Below are 15995 nucleotides of genomic sequence, written 5' to 3'. Positions count from 1 at the left end.
CGGACCTGGTGGCTTAAAACTCACGCCGGGCACGTGTGCGTGCGTGCCCAAGATCCCGAGAGGAGAATGGAGGAGAAGGGATTGCGGCGTGACCATCCCCCCTGGGGGGTGATTTCTCGCTTTCTGTCTCTCTGCCTCTCTGTCTGTCTGGCGAGCGCATGCGCCCTATAGCAAAAATCTCTTAAAATTAAAAATACCTATTTAATGACCACGGTAAGCTATATAGCTTCAGTTAGGTGCTACTTTATATATATTCATTTTACTCACAGAGTTTCATGCCTAAAGTCAAACATATGTTCACAGATATATATACATCAGCTGAACTTGCTATTGAAAGTAGTTAGAAAAATTACACTATTTTGTGAATCAATAAAATGTGAAAAAAAAAGAAATAGAAAGCAACTGCAGATACTAGCGATATTTTTAAAGCAGAGCAAAATGAAATATGTCAGGGAGAAATGAAAGGGAACTGATTGTCACATATACTGGTATTTGGTAGTTTGTCTTCTGAACAAGGCAATGTACATTTTAAAGTAGAATAAATTTACAAGTCTATACTCCAAAATACCCATTTTTGCATACGTTTATCTAGACAAATACCCATATATGCTTCTTTATAAATATGTAGCTAGAGGTATGAAGCATATACTTAAGTATGGACAGAAACATTTAAAAAAAAAAGTAGTCATTTTATAAGCATACATGGATAGTAAATGTGAAGAAAACGGTATATAATAAAAATGAAACATCTGGCTCTCCAGATATGCATTTCAATGAGTGTTTTAATGATAGCATGTGACAAACAGAGCATATGGGCATGATCTCAGTAAAGTCTTGCTACAGAAAAATGGACAGATATTTTGAGCCAAATTGTGTTGCCTACAGGTTCCCCCACAGTATTTTTCTAAATGCACCAATTCAAAACTATTCTAAATTAAATAACATTTGTTCATTTTTATTATGATTATACACATCAAGTTTACATATTAACCTTTTTTCCCAGGAGGAAGCCCTCACACGTAACACAAACACAAAATGAGTGTATTTTAAAATAACCATTTGAATGACAGCAACGAAGTTAGTTTTTCCGGTTTTCTTACTTTCTTTCTTTCTCTACTTTTCTCTGGATGGGACCATGGATTTGTTTTGAAATCTGATTGTGACATATATATATATATACTATAATAAAAAAGAAATTTGTCCAAAACTCTCCAAGAGACTTGCACAAACTTTTCTACCACTGAGATTCTTAGGGGAAACATAATTCCTTTCTCACCTACAGTTTGACCCTCAGATCATCAGCCTTCTTCCAATAATGAAAGTTCATTGCTTGGAGCAAACAATGAGTATTTTGTGTAGCACGAAACGGAGGTCTGTTGACGCTGTGGTTCTGCAGCCTCAGGAGGTCACTGGCGGGGTGCCATTTTGATATAACAACTTCATCCCCTAAACTACAGGCCAGCCATGTGAAAAATGTCAGATTATATAGAAATAGAGGGTGTTAGTGCATAGTAAGGGGTGAGAATGCCACAAGGGCTTATTAAAGGGGAATTGTTCTTGGGACCAGCAGTTAGCATAATGGCTATGTGGCTGGACTCCCACATAGTCGACCGCGGTTCGAGTCCCGGACCTGGTGGCTTAAACTCATGCCGGGCGCGTGTGCATGCATGCCCAAGATCCCGAGAGGAGAATGGAGGAGAAGGGATTGCGGCGTGGTCATCTCCCCTGGGGGGTGATTTCTCGCTTTCTGTCTCTCTGTCTGTCTGGTGAACACACGCATCCCTTAGGAAAAACCTCTCCAAAAAAAAAAAAAAAAGAGAGAGAGAATTGTTCTGATTAACAAGGAAGCAGATAATTTTGGCGGGGAAGAGCAGATGGACGCTAAGGAAGAGATTGATGTGGAGGCTGTTCTACCACTTCCTGGAAAGGCAGATTTCTGAGGCTCAGTTGCTTTATCGTGAAAGTGGGGTCATCATTAGTACCACAGGTTTGTTGGGGAATTAAATCAAAGATGACAAAAATATAAATGACCTAGATGTTTAGCTGAGGCCTGTCTGTCCCCACTTCCTGCATCTGTAGAGGTAGTAGCTTGCGTTAACCCCCTATACAACCCAAATAACAACTCAACACATTGGCAATGTAAATTAATTTTAAAACAAAACACACACGCAAAATATTTGGTGAGTTTAGAACCCTTACAAATTAGAGGTCATAAGTCTTCACAGTCTCCCTGACCTGTTCCTCTCCCCTTCCCATCTCCTAGTCTCCATTCTTCCTCCTCTTTCCTGGGACAGTTAACCACCTCTCCTTTCTCCGGTGAGCAGCTTTGCACCTTACTCTGACACTTTGCTGCCTCCTAACCCCCAGACTCCAGAGGAAAGCATTTACATCCAGTTTATCAGTCACTACAATAAAGGTTAATCTATATTTTTTTCTGTGAGAAGCTCTGATAGCAGCTCCTAAAGGAGTAAAAATTTCACCAACTCCTGACAGTTAATTACTATTATTATTGGCTAAAATAATGCTTGATCACTTGGAACCTTCAGAACAATGACAATCAAAGAAGATAATGAGATTAATTCCAGAGCAATTATTTCAAACCGAAAGCAATATTTAATTACACATCAGGACACATGAAATATTGTCACTTTCTATTTTTCCTTACACTCAAGACAGTGTGAGGAGACGTGTAGACACCTCTGAGATCTGTGACATGTCCTCAGGGGCCCATAAATCCTTTTTGAATTTAATATTTTGGTGCCTTCATATTATGATATCCTTTGACAAATTAAAAAAGCCTATTCTGCTTTATCTGAAGGATCCTGTGTGAACAATCAAGTATAAAGTAATCATTTATGGTAGAAATGTTTAACCTTTCAGTTAATTAATATGACTGTCTAGCTTCTTATATCCTAATGTGAAAGTGACAGCAATTGTTACATATCTGCTATTATAATTCATGCTCAAAAGAAATTTTAAATTTATTTTCAAATTATAAAAATAATACTTCTCTCTAGTAAAGGTATTCCATAACTAAAATTAAGTTTCTTAGTTTTTGTATATTTGAAGGGACTTCAAAACTTTTGTAGAAAGGGACTGGACAGTGGGGTAATGGTAATGCGGTGTTCTGTGAGGCTGAGCCACGTGGGAGGATTCTGAGTTTGCTTCCTGGTGATTTCCCTGAATACGCCAGGTGTTTATGCACCCATGATCCAGGGCTGGCTGAGGCTAGGGGTGAGTCATGGTGTGGGAATGCTCTTAGGGGTGCCCCTTTCTCTCACTATCTTTCTATTTCCTCTTGCTCATGGAATAAATAAATAAATAAATTTTCTATAAAAGGTTTGTAGAAAGTATGGAATTAAAATACAGATTTATTTTGGTGCAAAAAGTTTGAAATCTAGGCATCATGTTTTCCTAAGCTACACGTTTCCATGAACTTTTTGAAGCTTATGTTGTTTTGATTTCACATCAGTAGCGTGATAGAGTGAAGCAAAGCAAACACATATACTTAATTGTAGTGGGTCACTGAGAAAAGAAGGAGGTAGACTTAATACAGAAATGATATATTCACAGTACTATTACACAGGAACATGCAAATATTTAGAACCATTATAATTCCAGCACAGAGATGACCAGAAGATACTGAAGGAAATCAGCAGTAGATACTTTGTTCATTACATTCTAAAAACTCAATACTTGTGCATAAATTGAAGCTTCTTAGTTACACTTTAAATCAAGAGGAGATTGCTCTTTAGAAGGTTCTCATTAAATGTAAATTCTAGGCCAGTTTGTAGCCTGATGGTTAAAGGAGCTGGATTTCACATGAATGACCGTGTGATTCAAGCCCTGAATTTGGCAGATAGAAAAACACGCTGGAAGTATGTGTGTACATTCCCCAAATCCTGACAGGATGGAGAAATAGAGAAGAGATTGTGGCATGACCACGCCCCACCAGGGGGTTCTTTCTTCCTTTCTCTGGTGAGCTCATACATCCTCTTAAAAAAAAAAGTATGGGGACCAGCAGTTAGTGTAATGGCTATGTCGCTGGACTCCCACGTAGACGACTGCAGTTCGTGTCCCGGACCCAGTGGCTTAAAACTCACGCCGGGTGCGTGTGCGTGCGTGCCCAAGATCTCGAGAGGAGAATGGAGGAGAAGGGATTGCGGCGTGACCATCCCCGCTGGGGGGGGATTTCTCGCTTTCTGTCTCTCTGTCTCTCTCTGTCGGGTGAGCGTACGTGCCCTATGGCAAAAACCTCTTCGCACACACACAAAAAAAGTGTGTGTGTGTGTGTGTGTGTGTGTATACTCTAGTAGCAAATATAACCTAAGAGAAATGAATATCATTATGTATGATATATATGAACACATATTTCCTTTAAAAAAAAATTTGAGAGGTTTTTGCTATAGGGCGTGTGCACACAACAGGAAGACAGAGAGACAGAAAGAGAGAAATCATCCCCTAGAGGGGATGGTCACGCCTCAATCCCTTCTCCTCCACTCTCCTCTCGGGATCCTGGGCACACACGCACACGCCCCGGCATGAGTTTTAAGCCACCGGGTCCGGGACGCGAACCACGGTCGACTACATAGGAGTCCAGCGACATAGCCGTTATGCTAACTTCTGGTTCCCGTGATGATCTTTTGATGTATCAATTTGATGAGGCTAAATCCCCAGTTATTCAGTCAAAAGCTAATCTAGATGTTGCTGTGAAAGTATTTCATAGATGTGGTTAAAGTCCATGATCAGTTAACCTTAAATAAGGGAGATTATCCTAGGTTATCTAGATGAACCTGATTCAACTGGTCAAAAGGTTTTCTAAGTGGAGCTGAGACTTACTTGATGAAGAAGAGATTCCACATCCTATTTTAACCATTACACATTTTATTCATGTACTAAAAGTATCACATTATAACAATCCCTATGTTAATAAAAAAATAATTAACCAGCAATTGGCGTAATGGCTATGTCGCTGGACTCCCCTATAGTTGACTGTGGTTCAAGTCCCGGACCTGGTGGCTTAAAACTCACGCTGGGTGCGTACGCACTTGAGCCCAAGATCCCAAAAGGAGAATGGAGGAGAAAGAATTGCAGTGTGGCCATCCCCCCTGGGGGGTGATTTCTTGTTTTCTGTGTCACTGTTTTTCTCTGTCTTCCTGGCTAGCACATGTGCCTTATAATAAAAACCTCTCCAAAAAAATGTTTTTAATTAAAAATAATAACTAAAAAAGAAAAAAGAATAAAAAAAAAAGAGAGAGATTCTGCTTATTGCTCGAAGTTTTAGCCCTAGAGTTTTAGCCTACCCTTCCTGACATTGTGCCCTACAGAATCAGACTTGCTTATCCAGCCCCCATAATCACATAAGCCAGTTCCTTGTAATAACTCTTAATACACAATTCTTGCTGGCTCTGCTTCTCAGGTTGAACACTGACTATTAAGGGTCCCAGTGACCTAATGGCATGCAAATGCTCAGCAATAATAAAGAATTGATATCCACTAAATATTTTAATCCAGACAAATTTTGTATTTGAAAACTAATACCTCATATAAAAAACAATCTTGCTTTTTGAAAAATCCTAAGATGCTTGTATCTCTATACTTGAAGAGAAAAAATAGTACTCATTTCAATCATTTTTTAAAGAAATAGTATCTATTTCTTAGCAAGAGTAAGTAATTTATTGTACAATAAAAAGGTTACAATAGGAAGACGAGCAGAAGGCGTAAAACTCACATCAGGCGTATGTGGGTGTGTGCCCAATATCCCTAAAGGAGAGTGGAGGAGAAGGGATTGTGGCATGGCCACACTCTTGCTTTCTATATCTCTGTCTCCATATAGCCTAAGTGTGTAGTGGGCTATGTCACTTGCGATGTATTTCTCAAAATGTGTCCCCTTTGTTAAGCAATGCATGACTCTGCTAAGTATCTCAAAGACACTAAGCCATGATAAAGAGGTTATGTAAGCAAAAAAAGACTATTAACCCAGTTCATAGAATTGTTTTCTCCTCTATGTCATCCAGTGATGTAAAACCTTATAAGGGAGATCTGGTCTACTAGAGGAAAGAAAGAAGTTACCTCATCTTTGCACATTTAATAGCAATGTAATTAGATTTTCAACCCTGTTATATAGTGTTCTGAGCTCTTAATGAAAAAACTGGGAATATATATATATATATATATATCTTTCCAAAACCTGTTCCCCTATTAGGGACCAGAAATGTACCTTCTATATTACAACTATGAAAGGAGGAATGAGTTCTGCTGAGGATAAGTTAAAATAGAAAAACAATGGAAGGAATGCATGGCAGTGATCCCTTTTACAATCTTTTCTTAAAAAAATTATTTTATACATCTAATCACCGTACATCAATGCAGCTTGTAAAATGAATTTTCCAAGCATGAACACATGGCACACTAGTCCAGTTAAAGAGATACATACTATCATCAACAAAGAGTCCTTCACTTCATCCCCCTCTCTCTATTTTTCTATTTGATTCCTTTCCTCTCACCCTCTTCTGGCTCCCAACTCTTCCTGCACTGTATCCAGTATCTGCAACCATTTTCCGTGCTTCTATATCCTCTAATCTTTCAGTTTCTACCATAGAGTGCAGACATTTGGTATATATTAAGTGGATACTTACAATGTCTCTTTCTCTCTTTTTTAGACAGATAATTGTGATAGGGTGATTTCACTCACCAGAGAGACAGAAAGCAAGAAATCACCCCCTGGGGGGGGGGGTGACCATGCTGCACTCCCTCTTCTCCATTCTCCTCTTTGGATTTTGGGCACGCACGCACATCCACCCAGCATGAGTTTGAAGCTGCCAGGTCAGGACTAAATTGCCGTCGGCTATGTGGGATTCCAGCAAAGTAATCATTATACCATCTGCTGGTCACTATGTTTCTCTTTCATAGACTGAGCTTGCTTCCCTCCTAAGTAAAACTTCCACATTCATCCACTTTCTATCAAGTGCCACAGTCTTGGTTGAATAGTATTCTTGACTGAGTTTGAGTCAATGAGATTAAAGGGTTGACAGCCAAAAAAATGGATAAAATATTCACAAAAGATTTTACAAAAACAAGCAGATTTTCTTTCATGCCTGAAATACATAGCATAAAGTTGAAAATAACAAGACTGATTTTCCTGCAAAGAAGAGCCATTTAAACCAGGAATTATGGTTCGGAGCCTACAGATAGCAAATCTGGCAAAGAGCAAACTTCAAGAGAGAAGAAAGCAGACAAACGAATTAAGAAAACTAGTTCCATAAGGTTCAGCATTAGTTCCTTGGTGACAAGGAAATAGTTTCATAGCAAAAAATAATCAAAGGCTATTGGTAGTGGAACCATCCTGAAGTTTGGCTTTGGCCTCATTATTTGTCCCAAATCTGTTCTATAGCCTCAGCCATTCAAAGATGAAGACAAATACCTAAGTAAATGCCATTTCAGACATCCCTGAACCTGTATATGATTGATGGTTGTCATATGTGTTACCTTCATACTAATCAGAATTCCATTGTAATAATATAAATAAGGCCAGTTGTATGGAAATATTAACTGAATTATCCTTTACAAATATTGGTAAAAATTGAAGATATAATTTGAAGTGGAACGTGTTTATGTTCTTTTTTTTTTTTTAAGAGGAAAAAAGAATGCCAAAGAGACTGAAAGAAAGAAATCACCCCTCAGGGGAATGGCCCCATCACAATCCCTTCTTGTCCATTCTTGGGATTTGGGGCTCGCACACATACACTACCTGGTGTGAGTTTAAGCTGCTGGGTCCAGGACTTGAACTGTGGTCAACTATGTGAGAGTACGGTGACATAACCATTATACCATTTGCTGATCCCAAAACCTGTTTATGTTCTTATATTGAAGCTCTGTATCAGTTGAAATATGAAGGTATGTTTATTACAGGAAGAGTAAATGATGTATTTTGAAAGCTCATAATTTAATATGTCGGTATAATTATTAACTTTGAAATAGTTGAGTAAATAAGACAATATATTGACAGTTAATATGAATGTTAAAAGAAAATACACAACTCTGCTATCTTTAGAAAGATGACTGTATTAACTATCTTTCAAGACGGTGTCCAGTGATCCTTACCTCCTGGTCTTCATGCCCTGGTACAACTTCTTGTACTGAGTAAGACTAACTTCTGTAAACAATAATTGCATGGTATGAGATGTTTAGGCCTATGTCAAAACAGACATGGAAACATTCACCTTTTTTTCTTTCAGATTACCTTTTTTAGAAACAGCAGCCAACATGTTCTGAGGACACTCAAGCAGCCCATGGAAAAGCCTAAGTAAGAAAAAAATGAAACCTCCACCCAACAGCCAGCACCAACTTGCTATTCCTTTGTATGAGCCAACTAAGACGCAGCTCCTCCAGCCCCATTCAAGGTTTCAGATGACTAAAACCCTAACCAAGATCTGCACTGCAATCTCAAGAGGGACTCCAAGCCAGCATGGCCAATGTAGGACACTTAGAGATCCTAACCCCAAACAACCATGAGCATAATAAATGTCTGTTGTTCATTTAAACTACTACGTTTGGGGATAACTTCTGATGCGGTGATATATAACTATTACAAATATAATACTTATCAACCTAATAATATTTTATAGTTAAGTAATAAACAAAACTGAGTCATTGAAATTAGATTATGCCATAATCCTAATCTTTTTAGAATTGCTTAAGGTACTGTACTTATTAAATAAAATAATTTTAATAACTACATTTAACTACTTATTTAATTATATTTAGGCCTTGAGTATATCAAGAAAAATCTTCAGTTAGAATTCTTTATATTCTGGGAGGAGAAAATTTAAAGCAAACTTTGTCTCTTCAGAATTTCAGCAATAAAAATCTCCAAAATTTGACCTAAAAATATCTACAACAAATTACTTTTGACACAATCACAATGAAAAGTATAAATAAAATGAAATATTAAAAATGTGATACCTTGGGACTAGCAGTTGGCATAATGGCTATGTCACTGGATGCCCATGTAGCCCACTGCAGTTCGAGTCCCAGATCCAGTGGCTTAAACTCATGCCAGGTGCGTGTGTGTGCCTGCCCAAGATCCCAAGAGGAGGATGGAGAACAAGGGATTGCGGTGTGGCCATCCCCCCCCACACACACGCAAGAGTGATTTCTCGCTGTTTCTTTGTCTTTCTGGCAATTGCATATGCCCTATAGCAAAACTCTCGCACTCAAAAAAATAAAAGAGTGATACCTCAACCAACCATATTTAGTCCTCTTTAATCAAACTGTAAAATAATGGGCATTAACAGATTTAAAACATTTTACTACAGTTCAGTGTCTAAGAATACTAAAGTATAAACAAAAGACTATAGACTGCCAAACATTTTCTACAGTTAAAAATGAAGAGTTTTGGAGGTTTGACAAAATAGGAATCCCAGGTGCAAAATTTTTTCCTGAAAATACAATATTACATCTGCCCCCTAGTACACCCTAAGCCCTGTGCAGAGAGAGCCAAATTTCATATGGTCAACTGTGCCTTGAGTATGGTTCTAGCTGCTTGAAAAACACACTGGGCCCATGTGCATTTGTGCTCCCAAACCTGACAGGATGGAGTGGAGAAATACAAGAAGAAGAACTGGCACAATTACATCCCAGCTGAGGGGTACTTTCTTTCTATTTCGCTTTGTTTTTTTTTTCTCTCCTCTGTTTCTGTCTCTGACAAGAACACATGCTTTCTGGTAATAAAACATATATACACATACACACACACATATACGTACATATGCACTTTAATAAACACTTTTCCCCAGACTAATATATGATTAGTTATACTATGCTATATTATAATCTCAAATTATATTATGTTACTTTTGTGAATACTAAACAAATTGCTAGTGATATTATTGAATATGTTAAGTGTGTATGTATGTTCAGAAAGTAATCAGAACAATATAGCACAATAAAATTTTTAGCTATGGAAAGAAAGATCTTGGGCCATCCTTCTATCATAAATAATTCCTAAGGCGTACAAGAGATTTGAGAACTGCTTTGTCATGCTCTTATGTAAGATGTTCAAGGGGAAAAAAAAAAAACCAGCAGCTATTGGAAGTTACATAATACATAAATTAGTTTCAACAATAACAAAACAAACAAAAAAAACCCCTTATTACTGTACTTTGCTGTTAGCAGTACCTACATAGGGAGACTTATTACCTGCAAATGATTGTTTGCAAAGAAAGTCCTTTGTGGGCTGAACTTGCTGAAAAAGTAAGCACCCTACTGGGTCTTGAGACTGGAAGGACAGGATGCTACAGGCTCTCAGCTTCTCTCATCATTCTGCTCCAAGGAAAATGTTGATTTAGATGTATAGGTAGCGAACATTGAGATTCAGATGAAAATAAGAAAGCATTCTGCTACCTTTAAAGACAGTTCTGCTACACATCACCCCATTTTGAAAATCCAAGGTTTAAAAAACAAACATTCCAACAGTGGAGATGAGAACATTGAAAGATTTCAGAGAACCAGATTTCCCTTTGCAATATTTGTACAACAATGTATATGGTGCTCATTTCACAGTATCAGCTTTCATTTTTATTGTCTTTCAAAATCTTTTTCTTTTTTTTACTTTGAAATAATTTCAGATTTGCAGAGAGTTGCAAAAATAGCACATGGTGTTCCCATGTACCCTTTACCCAGCTTCCCCTGTGTTCCATAACCACAGTACAATGATCAAAACCAGGACGTGACCATGGGCACAACACTCATAGTGAAACTCGAGGCTCTATGAAGACTGCCTTTATTTTTTCACCGACGTCCCTTTGTTGTTCCAGGATCCAATCTAGAGTCCCACACTGCGCTTAGTTGACTGGTTTCTAATCTAATCTGTTACAGTTCCTCAGTCTTTCCTTGCCTTTCATGACTTTAAAACACTTGTGTAGTACTAAATTACTACCTAATTTATAGGATTAGCATAATGTGTCTCATGTTGGTCCATGACTAGAATGAATTTTGCATGATTATTGGGAAGGATAGCAAGAACACTGGTGAGAGAAGCACGATTCTCAGGGCACCATTTTAGAGGGCTTTCTGTTGCTATTTCTTACTAGGGAGGATGTTAACCTTGGTTCAGGTGATGTTCGCCAGGTTTCTTCACTGTAAATGAGTATGGGGGAGGGAGGGTACTTTGAGACTGCAAATATTCTGTTCCTCTTTAAACTTTCATTAACAATTTTACCCACTAAGTCACTTCCAGCCTTCTAATTAGTTGATTACAGGATCCAAATAATTTAAAACATTTTGACTAAATAATGGTAAAATTAGAAATCTCTACAGGAACATGTATTAGCCTGACAGGATACAGAAACTTAGGTAAAAAAACATATAGAATTTTAGTAAAGCTTCAAGGCTTCTCTGTTGCTCAGATATTCTAGTTAAAAACAAATACATAACCTTCACCTGAATTTAACTAGATAATCACAGTTAAATAAGCATGATATATAGTTAGTTATGTGCTTTGCCAGCATTTCAAAGATGAGTTTTAATATGTATTATAATATTTGTGTGACATGAAATATGTTCTTCTTGCTAGTGCCCTATTGCTATGAATAATTAAATTATTCAAACAACTTTCTATAATGCAGTTTAAAAAAAAACTGATGACAACTCCTGAGTTCAGATTCTAGGCCAGAAGTATGACTGTATTGGGAAGAGGGGAAAAGTCGGAAAGGGCTTCCGTTATCATTCTCCAGGAATTTTAGAACGTAATACACATTTGAGGTTTCTTGGAAACTCTAGAAATGGGCAGCCAATTTTACAAATATAGGCCAAGCAAGAGATCTTAATTAAAATCAACATTTAGGGAAGAATATTACTGGTACCACTAATACAATGTTAAAGCAATTTATAGCCTTCAATTTTTATCACATAACAAAAAGAGTGACGAAAGCTTGCATTAGAAAGCCAAAGTTCATGTACACTTTCCAAGGGATTAACATGCATTAACTCTTTGAAAATATCACCATGTTTGCTACATTAGACACACAGCTTTTGCTGAACCCAGAGGGAAAGGGCTAAGAACTTAGCAGAATCCTCCTAAATTCATAAAACTATTGTGTATAAACCTGCCTTTAAGGATTAAGAGGTAAAACAGAAAGGTTGGCAAAATTAAGAGGAAAATGCATAAAATCTGTAAGTAAAATGTAAAAATTGAAGTCAAGTGTATAGCCTCATGCTTAGAATAATCCTACAGAGATGCCCAACAATTCTAAAACATTATGTGTGTTGTTCGTCCAACTTTAAACACTCCAAGACATTTCTGATGAATGCAAAGTCATCTGAGCAACTCAAATTACTGAAAGCTTGAGGAGAAAGTCAACAATTAACTATGACTACTCAATGTTTTCATGATTTAAGACAAGTCACTAGATATTTCTGCACAAAGTTCTTAAACTCTAATCTGTAAAATTGGAATTATGGTGCCATATTGTTTTCAGTGTTGTTGCAATGGTTATATATTAAGACACATGGAGTTTTGAAGCACTGAGTGGGCTTACCTATAATAAAGTCAGATGTCAGTATCTGTTCCCAAGAGATATGGTGGCTTTTCTATGCTGGGGGACCTTATAAAGTCATTTCAGCATTCACTGGTCCTAAAGAAGAATATTGGATTAAATTTCTTGGCATCCACCACTTCCATGTAATGGTTCTCAATAAGGCTTAATGAGAAATATTGTCTACCCCCATCCACTCCTACCTTTCCAAATCATTGTTCAGTTTGGAGCCCAAATGATCTTTCTGGTTTTAAAAAAGTTATTTATTTAATTTTATTTATTACTTTTTAATTTGCTATAGATTACATGTGCTCACCAGAGAGAGAGAAAGTGAGAAAACAAGCAAGCAGGTCTGAAACTCAAACCATGATCAGGCGTGTGGGAATCCAACACCTTAACCACCACACCACCTGCTGGTGCCCAAACTGATCTTTTCAAAGCTTAGGTCTGAAGATGTCACCACCCTTTCGAAAGCCCTTGAATGGCTTCCTTTTCTGTTTAAGACAAAACCAGAACTATTTAATGTCCCACAAACCTTACATGGAATGTCTACCTTCATGCCATTTTCCTCTAGAAGTCTCTCCATCTGTATTCTTTCAGTCCCTCCTCATCACAGTCCCTCTCTATACATCTCACACTTATTTTCCCCAGTCCTCTCTGAGTTTCATACCTACTCAACTGTTTTGGGTTAAAATTAACCTAACATTTATACTTACACGTATATCTTCTTGATAGCGTTGTTACAGTTACAATTTATATTTTTAAATAATTATTTTATTTAACTTTACTTATTTATTTTAATTTGACTAAAGAGGGACAGAGTTTTTTTTGAGAGAGAGAGAGAGAAAGCCGCCAGTTCTAGGACTTGAACTGCAGTTGACCAAGTGGTTAATCTAGCGCCCTTAACCACTACGCCTGTGGGACCTTAGTTGCAATTTATATTTTTAATAAGCTGTTTATTTCTTTATTCCATAAATGAGGGAGTTAGATAGATGGTTAGAGAGAAACAGAGGTACAGAGAGAGACAAGCAGAGAGACAGTATTCCAACCGTCTTGATGATACAATCCACCCCCAGCTTCGGCCAGCCTAGATCATGTGTCAAACTTACTCAGAGAAGTCTCCAGACACAAATTCAGAATCTCCCCATGTGGGTCAGCCTCACAGTGAGTCATATTTTACTGCCATGCCACCATTCAACTCTCTGCAAGATACTCTTCTGTCTATTACTATTTTATCATATCTATCTCTATCACTGAACTGTAAACATTGGAATTCTTGCAATAGTGAAATTACATAACTCCAGGGCAAGCACAATACTCAACACATAAGAGGACCTCAATAAATTTTTGCTAAATGAGTAATATGTTTACTTAAATTAATACTTTTCATGAAACTGAAGGCGGTCGAGTGACACTTGACAAGAAGAAGCTCTTTTTCTTAGGTAACTTCTGTTCACATTAAAGATAAATAAAGCAATATATTGGTAATGATGATGGTAGCTATGAAAGGTCTCTTTTCATTATGCCAATAATAGTACTCTTAGGAAAACCAACTTCATATGTCTTCTTTCCAGAATTGTCTATTCAGATTGATTACCCACCTTTTAATCAAATTATATGAATATTTTTGCTGCTGAGCAAAATCTCTTGTTGGATGTATAACTTGTGAATATTGTGAATATTTTCTCTCATTGTGTAGGTTGTCTCCTCAGTCTGTTGATTATTTTCTTTGCTGAGATTTTTAGTCTGATGTAATTCTATTTGTCTGTTTTTTATGTTGTTACCTATGCTTTAAAGAACTTATTATAAGAAGTCTTTGCCTAGACCAATGTCTTGAAGCATTTCTCCTTTTGAGAAAGGTAGAAGAAAATACTGCTAAATAAAATTAGCCAGCCAATGAAAGACAAATACTCCATGTTTTCAGTCATCAGTGGAAGCTGAAGGACTTGATTACATTGAAGTAGAAAGTGAAACAGTGGGTACCAGAAGCCTGGAATGGAAGAGGACAGTGGAAACTTGTGCAGATAGGTGAGTGGAATGAGTATGATGGAACACTAGAGTAACTATAGTTGGCGACAAGTCCATGTATATTTTAAAATAGCTAGAAGAGAGGATTTCAAATGTTCACAACACAAAATAATGGTGCATGTTTGAGATGATGAATATGTTTATTACTTTGATTTGATTATTACACATTGTATATTTCTATTGAAAATCCACAGCATATCCCATAAAGTGTACAATAATTATATATCAATTTTAAATCATAATAAAAAATTAAACAGGATAATATATTAAAAAATCAATTTCTTTTCAAGCCTGGAGTCTCTATTGAGAATACAAGCAGCCCTGATCTTGGCAAAGAATAGAATTGCAGTGATGATCAGTAGCCATTGTCAAAATGCATTAGTGGGTTTTATAGTTACTCCTCAAAGGACAACAGTCCAGCCCGCTAAAAGTGCTAATCTAGTCTTCCATCATTGGATATTGTGGGATAATGCCCTCCTCTACTCCCTTTAATCCTTTTGTGAGATAATACTAATCATTTTGCTTCCTATTGCTAAAGTCTCCTGGGTACCTTATTTTTTTTAGGGCAACAGAAAATAGCTAAAATGCTTATCAAAAGTATACTTTGTGGTGTATGCTTTCTGTTTCTATCAAAATAAAACCTGTCCTGAAATGTTAGTACATCTTTAAAAATATAAATTTATTAAAGAAAAAAAATTTAAGTGAGATTACCTCTCAAGGGAAATATTTGGTTTCCATGAATTAAAAGACTTCAGAGCAGCTTTCTGAAATAGAATAAAAGCAAAAGCAGGAGTGTATCGATTAAAGCCCCCAACATCTGGGGAGGAAGGAGACCTGAATTCTCTTTGAGTACAGAAACGATTCTTTCTGCCCTTGGGCAAGGTGACTTGCTTGAGCCTCTGTATTCTCTTTAATAACATTGATTTTATTTTCCTGTTCTCTGTTACATCCTGTTTTTTTTATTTTTTTCTAATTATGTTATTTATCTTTTTTTCTCTTTTTTGGTATTTCTTCTAGAATATAAACTACTTGAGGATAGAATCTTATCGAAGTAAGGGCCCTCCCTTATAGGCGCAAGAGAAATACTTGTTTAATTAATAACCTAATGTTAAATCATTGATTATTATATATCTAATAATAGTTTCTGTGCCAGGCCCTATTTTAAGCATATGTTGGACACTGTACCTCCTTTCTTGTACTTTGAGGCTTAACCATATATCCACTGTGATAAAAGATCAGACCCTTTCTTGAACCAGCTCCGAAGCATATTGAATAAGAGAGCTGGATCCCACATGACTGACCGTGGTTCGAATTCCAGTTCCAGTGGCTTAAAAACCACACCAGGCATATTTTTGTTTGTGCCCCAAATCCCAACAACATGGAGAAATGGATGAAAAGAGATCGCAACATAACCACATGACACTGGGGATT

The sequence above is a fragment of the Tupaia chinensis genome, unplaced genomic scaffold (assembly GCF_000334495.1).
Source record: "Tupaia chinensis unplaced genomic scaffold, TupChi_1.0 Scaffold000542_1, whole genome shotgun sequence".
NCBI classification, from domain to species: Eukaryota; Metazoa; Chordata; class Mammalia; order Scandentia; family Tupaiidae; genus Tupaia; species Tupaia belangeri.
The sequence above is the reverse complement of the archived record's forward strand: the minus strand, read 5'-3'. Positions refer to the sequence as shown.